Raw genomic sequence first — 7,183 nt, 5'->3', positions numbered from 1 at the left:
CACTGTGATGCTCTGACTCGAAGTAAGGCCGGATATCCCTGCTGTGAATTGAATGCAGGCTCGTCTTGCATCTCCCAAGACGAAGGGATGTCTGAATCCACTGTGGAGACCACAGAGAAAACCTAGTTCTCCGCCTCATCGCGACCGGAGGCCTCACATACTTTGAAAACTCGAGAGGTCCGCGGAGATCAATGCTTCCAAAGGAGACGATGCCTGACTCCTCTTGAAAATGGATAGGAGTCCCAGGATCCCTGTGGCACGTGGAAAGGGACCCTGGGTCTCCCGCCTCACGTGGAGACGGGTCCCAATTGCCATTCCAAGACTCGAGGAGAATCTCGAGGTGTCCCTCGCACCTAGGCAGGAGTCCTGACGTCGCTGAACAAACATGTGTCTGGAAGGGCCCTCCCCGTCGTAACTCCAGAATATACCCCAGGTTCCGGCCGCAACTCGAGAAAAACCATGAGACTTCCCCCTCGCGGCAAGATGAGGCCCGATTCCCCTGCACTGCGAGCAAAGGCAATTCCGTGTTCCACATCAAACGTGAAAGGAGCCTTGATTACCTTGATGGCACTCCAAAGAAAACCCAAGATCACTGTCTCAATTCTAGAGGGATCCTGAGGTCACTGTAGCAACACGAAAGGGTTCGTGGGCCGCAAATCAACTCGAGATGAGAGCTTCGTCCCTGCCTTCGACTCAAGAGGAATACCAACTTTCCACAAGCACTTCAAGAGGAGGCTTCTGTCACCTTCAGGTATGTGAGAGGGACCCTGAGCTGGTGGCCTCAAGTCGAATGGATAGCGTGATGCTCTGACTCGAAGTAAGGCCGGATATCCCTGCAGTGAATTGAATGCAGGCTCGTTTTGCATCTCCCAAGAGGAAGGGATGTCTGAATCCACTGTGGAGACCACAGAGAAAGACCTAGTTCTCCGCCTCATCCCGAATTGAGGCCTCACATCCTTTGAAACCTCGAGAGGTGTGCGGAGATCAATGCTTCCAAAGGAGACGATGCCTGACTCCTCTTGAAAATGGATAGGGGTCCCAGGATCCCTGTGGCACGTGGAAAGGGACCCTGGGTCTCCCGCCTCACGTGGAGACGCGTCCCAATTGCCATGCCAAGACTCGAGGAGAATCCCGAGTTGTGCCTCACACCTAGGCAGGAGTCCTGACGTCGCTGAACAAACAGGTGTCTGGAAGGGCCCTCCCCGTCGTAACTCGAGAACATACCCCAGGTTCAGGCCGCAACTCGACAAAAACCATGAGAATTCCCCCTCGCCGCGAGATGAGGCCCGATTCCGCTGCACTGCGTGCAGAGCAATTGCGTGTTCCACATCAAACGTGAAAGGAGCCTTGATTTCCTTGATGGCACTCCAGAGAAAAGCCAAGATCACTGTCTCAAGTCTAGAGGGATCCTGAGGTCACTGTAGCAACATGAAAGAGCTCCGTGGACCCCAAATCAACTCGAGATGAGAGCTTACTCGCTGGCTTCGACTCAAGAGGAATACCAACTTTCCACAAGCACCTCAAGATGAGGTTTCTCTCAGCTACATTTATGTGAGAGGGACCCTGAGTGTGTGGCCTCAAATGTAATGGACACCGAGATGCACTGATTCGAATAAAGGCCAGATATCCCTGCAAAGAATTGAATGCAGGCTCGTCTTGCATCTCCTAAGAAGAAGGGATGTATGAATCCCCTGTGGAGACCATAGAGAAAGACATTGTTCTCCGCCTCATCTGGACGTGAGTCCTCACATCCTTTGAGAACTCGAGAGGTCCGCGGAGATCAATGCTTCCAAAGGAGACGATGCCTGACTCCTCTTGAAAATGGATAGGAGTCCCAGGATCCCTGTGTCACGTGGAAAGGGACCTTGGGTCTCCCGCCTCACGTGGAGACGCGTCCAAATTGCCATGCCAAGACTCGAGGAGAATCCCGAGGTGTCCCTCGCACCTAGGCAGGAGTCCTGACTTCGCTGAACAAACACGTGTCTGGAAGGGCCCTCCCTGTCGAAACTCGAGAAAATACCCCAGGTTCCAGCCGCAACTCGAGAAAAACCATGAGACTTCCCCCTCGCCGCGAGATGAGGCCCGATTCCCCTGCACTTCGTGCAGAGCAATTCCGTGTTCCACATCAAACGTGAAAGGAGCCTTGATTTCCTTGATGGCACTCCAGAGAAAATCCAAGATCACTGTCTCAAGGCTAGAGGGATCCTGAGGTCACTGTAACAACACGAAAGGTCTACTTGGACCCCAAATCAACTCGAGATGAGAGCTTCGTCCCTGGCTTCGACTCAAGAGGAATACCAACTTTCCACAAGCACGTCAAGAGGAGGCTTCTCTCAGCTACAGGTATGTGAGAGGGACCCTGAGTTTGTGGCCTCAAGTGGAATGGACACCGAGATGCTCTGACTCGAAGTAAGGCCGGATATCCCTTCAGTGAAGTGAATGCAGGCTCGTCTTGCATCCCCCAAGACGAAGGGAAGTCTGAATCCCCTGTGGAGACCACAGAGAAAGACCTAGTAGTCTGCCTCATCACGACCGGAGGCATCACATCTTTTGAAAACTCGAGAGGTCCGCGGAGATCAATGCTTCCAAAGGAGACGATGCCTGACTCCTCTTGAAAATGGATAGGAGTCCCAGGATCCCTGTGGCACGTGCAAAGGGGCCCTGGGTCTCCCGCCTCACGTGGAGACGCGTCCCAATTGCCATGCCAAGACTCGAGGAGAATCGCGAGGTGTCCCTCGCACCTAGGCAGGAGTCTTGACGTCGATGAACAAACACGTGTCTGGAAGGGCCCTCCCCATCGTAACTCGAGAATATTCCCCAGGTTCCAGCCGCTTCTCGAGAAAAACCATGAGACTTCCCCCTCGCCGCGAGATGAGGCCCGATTCCCCTGCACTGCGTGCAGAGCAATTCCGTGTTCCACATCAGACGTTAAACTAGACTTGATTTCCTTGATGGCACTCCAAAGAAAACCCAAGATCACTGTCTCAAGTCTAGAGGGATCCTGAGGTCACTGGAGCAACACGAAAGGGCTCCGTGGACCCCAAATCAACTCGAGATGAGAGCTTCGTCCCTGGCTTCTACTCTAGAGGAATACCAACTTTCCACAAGCACCTCAAGAGGAGGCTTCTCTGAGATACAGGTATGTGAGAGAAACCCTGAGTTTGTGGCCTCAAGTGCAATGGACACTGTGATGCTCTGACTCGAAGTAAGGCCGGATATCCCTGCTGTGAATTGAATGCAGGCTCGTCTTGCATCTCCCAAGACGAAGGGTTGTCTGAATCCACTGTGGAGACCACAGAGAAAACCTAGTTCTCCGCCTCATCGCGACCGGAGGCCTCTAATCCTTTGAAAACTCGAGAGGTCCGCGGAGATCAAGGCTTCCAAAGGAGACGATGCCTGACTCCTCTTGAAAATGGATAGGAGTCCCAGGATCCCTGTGGCACGTGGAAAGGGACCCTGGGTCTCCCGCCTCACGAGGAGACGCGTCCCAATTGCCATTCCAAGACTCGAGGAGAATCTCGAGGTGTCCCTCGCACCTAGGCAGGAGTCCTGACGTCGCTGAACAAACACGTGTCTGGAAGGGCCCTCCCCGTCGTAACTCCAGAATATACCCCAGGTTCCGGCCGCAACTCGAGAAAAACCATGAGACTTCCCCCTCGCGGCAAGATGAGGCCCGATTCCCCTGCACTGCGAGCAAAGGCAATTCCGTGTTCCACATCAAACGTGAAAGGAGCCTTGATTACCTTGATGGCACTCCAAAGAAAACCCAAGATCACTGTCTCAATTCTAGAGGGATCCTGAGGTCACTGTAGCAACACGAAAGGGCTTCGTGGGCCGCAAATCAACTCGAGATGAGAGCTTCGTCCCTGCCTTCGACTCAAGAGGAATACCAACTTTCCACAAGCACCTCAAGAGGAGGCTTCTGTCACCTTCAGGTATGTGAGAGGGACCCTGAGCTGGTGGCCTCAAGTCGAATGGATAGCGTGATGCTCTGACTCGAAGTAAGGCCGGATATCCCTGCAGTGAATTGAATGCAGGCTCGTTTTGCATCTCCCAAGAGGAAGGGATGTCTGAATCCACTGTGGAGACCACAGAGAAAGACCTAGTTCTCCGCCTCATCCCGAATTGAGGCCTCACATCCTTTGAAACCTCGAGAGGTGTGCGGAGATCAATGCTTCCAAAGGAGACGATGCCTGACTCGTCTTGAAAATGGATAGGGGTCCCAGGATCCCTGTGGCACGTGGAAAGGGACCCTGGGTCTCCCGCCTCACGTGGAGACGCGTCCCAATTGCCATGCCAAGACTCGAGGAGAATCCCGAGTTGTGCCTCGCACCTAGGCAGGAGTCCTGACGTCGCTGAACAAACAGGTGTCTGGAAGGGCCCTCCCCGTCGTAACTCGAGGACATACCCCAGGTTCAGGCCGCAACTCGACAAAAACCATGAGAATTCCCCCTCGCCGCGAGATGAGGCCCGATTCCGCTGCACTGCGTGCAGAGCAATTGCGTGTTCCACATCAAACGTGAAAGGAGCCTTGATTTCCTTGATGGCACTCCAGAGAAAAGCCAAGATCACTGTCTCAAGTCTAGAGGGATCCTGAGGTCACTGTAGCAACACGAAAGAGCTCCGTGGACCCCAAATCAACTCGAGATGAGAGCTTACTCGCTGGCTTCGACTCAAGAGGAATACCAACTTTCCACAAGCACCTCAAGATGAGGTTTCTCTCAGCTACATTTATGTGAGAGGGACCCTGAGTGTGTGGCCTCAAATGTAATGGACACCGAGATGCACTGATTCGAATAAAGGCCAGATATCCCTGCAAAGAATTGAATGCAGGCTCGTCTTGCATCTCCTAAGAAGAAGGGATGTATGAATCCCCTGTGGAGACCATAGAGAAAGACATTGTTCTCCGCCTCATCTGGACGTGAGTCCTCACATCCTTTGAGAACTCGAGAGGTCCGCGGAGATCAATGCTTCCAAAGGAGACGATGCCTGACTCCTCTTGAAAATGGATAGGAGTCCCAGGATCCCTGTGTCACGTGGAAAGGGACCGTGGGTCTCCCGCCTCACGTGGAGACGCGTCCAAATTGCCATGCCAAGACTCGAGGAGAATCCCGAGGTGTCCCTCGCACCTAGGCAGCAGTCCTGACTTCGCTGAACAAACACGTGTCTGGAAGGGCCCTCCCCGTCGAAACTCGAGAAAATACCCCAGGTTCCAGCCGCAACTCGAGAAAAACCATGAGACTTCCCCCTCGCCGCGAGATGAGGCCCGATTCCCCTGCACTTCGTGCAGAGCAATTCTGTGTTCCACATCAAACGTGAAAGGAGCCTTGATTTCCTTGATGGCACTCCAGAGAAAATCCAAGATCACTGTCTCAAGGCTAGAGGGATCCTGAGGTCACTGTAACAACACGAAAGGTCTACTTGGACCCCAAATCAACTCGAGATGAGAGCTTCGTCCCTGGCTTCGACTCAAGAGGAATACCAACTTTCCACAAGCACGTCAAGAGGAGGCTTCTCTCAGCTACAGGTATGTGAGAGGGACCCTGAGTTTGTGGCCTCAAGTGGAATGGACACCGAGATGCTCTGACTCGAAGTAAGGCCGGATATCCCTTCAGTGAAGTGAATGCAGGCTCGTCTTGCATCCCCCAAGACGAAGGGAAGTCTGAATCCCCTGTGGAGACCACAGAGAAAGACCTAGTAGTCTGCCTCATCACGACCGGAGGCATCACATCTTTTGAAAATTCGAGAGGTCCGCGGAGATCAATGCTTCCAAAGGAGACGATGCCTGACTCCTCTTGAAAATGAATAGGAGTCCCAGGATCCCTGTGGCACGTGCAAAGGGGCCCTGGGTCTCCCGCCTCACGTGGAGACGCGTCCCAATTGCCATGCCAAGACTCGAGGAGAATCGCGAGGTGTCCCTCGCACCTAGGCAGGAGTCTTGACGTCGCTGAACAAACACGTGTCTGGAAGGGCCCTCCCCATCGTAACTCGAGAATATTCCCCAGGTTCCAGCCGCTTCTCGAGAAAAACCATGAGACTTCCCCCTCGCCGCGAGATGAGGCCCGATTCCCCTGCACTGCGTGCAGAGCAATTCCGTGTTCCACATCAGACGTTAAACTAGACTTGATTTCCTTGATGGCACTCCAAAGAAAACCCAAGATCACTGTCTCAAGTCTAGAGGGATCCTGAGGTCACTGGAGCAACACGAAAGGGCTCCGTGGACCCCAAATCAACTCGAGATGAGAGCTTCGTCCCTGGCTTCTACTCTAGAGGAATACCAACTTTCCACAAGCACCTCAAGAGGAGGCTTCTCTGAGATACAGGTATGTGAGAGAAACCCTGAGTTTGTGGCCTCAAGTGCAATGGACACTGTGATGCTCTGACTCGAAGTAAGGCCGGATATCCCTGCTGTGAATTGAATGCAGGCTCGTCTTGCATCTCCCAAGACGAAGGGTTGTCTGAATCCACTGTGGAGACCACAGAGAAAACCTAGTTCTCCGCCTCATCGCGACCGGAGGTCTCTAATCCTTTGAAAACTCGAGAGGTCCGCGGAGATCAAGGCTTCCAAAGGAGACGATGCCTGACTCCTCTTGAAAATGGATAGGAGTCCCAGGATCCCTGTGGCACGTGGAAAGGGACCCTGGGTCTCCCGCCTCACGAGGAGACGCGTCCCAATTGCCATGCCAAGACTCGAGGAGAATCCCGAGGTGTCCCTCGCACCTAGGCAGGAGTCCTCACGTCGCTGAACAAACACGTGTCTGGAAGGGCCCTCCCCGTCGTAACTCCAGAATATACCCCAGGTTCCGGCCGCAACTCGAGAAAAACCATGAGACTTCCCCCTCGCGGCAAGATGAGGCCCGATTCCCCTGCACTGTGAGCAAAGGCAATTCCGTGTTCCACATCAAACGTGAAAGGAGCCTGATTACCTTGATGGCACTCCAGAGAAAACCCAAGATCACTGTCTCAATTCTAGAGGGATCCTGAGGTCACTGTAGCAACAAGAAAGGGCTTCGTGGGCCGCAAATCAACTCGAGATGAGAGCTTCGTCCCTGCCTTCGACTCAAGAGGAATACCAACTTTCCACAAGCACCTCAAGAGGAGGCTTCTGTCACCTTCAGGTATGTGAGAGGGTCCCTGAGCTGGTGGCCTCAAGTCGAATGGATAGCGTGATGCTCTGACTCGA

Source organism: Dama dama, unplaced genomic scaffold (assembly GCF_033118175.1).
Source record: "Dama dama isolate Ldn47 unplaced genomic scaffold, ASM3311817v1 ptg000096l, whole genome shotgun sequence".
Classification (NCBI taxonomy): Eukaryota; Metazoa; Chordata; class Mammalia; order Artiodactyla; family Cervidae; genus Dama; species Dama dama.
Note: the sequence above shows the minus strand (reverse complement) of the source record.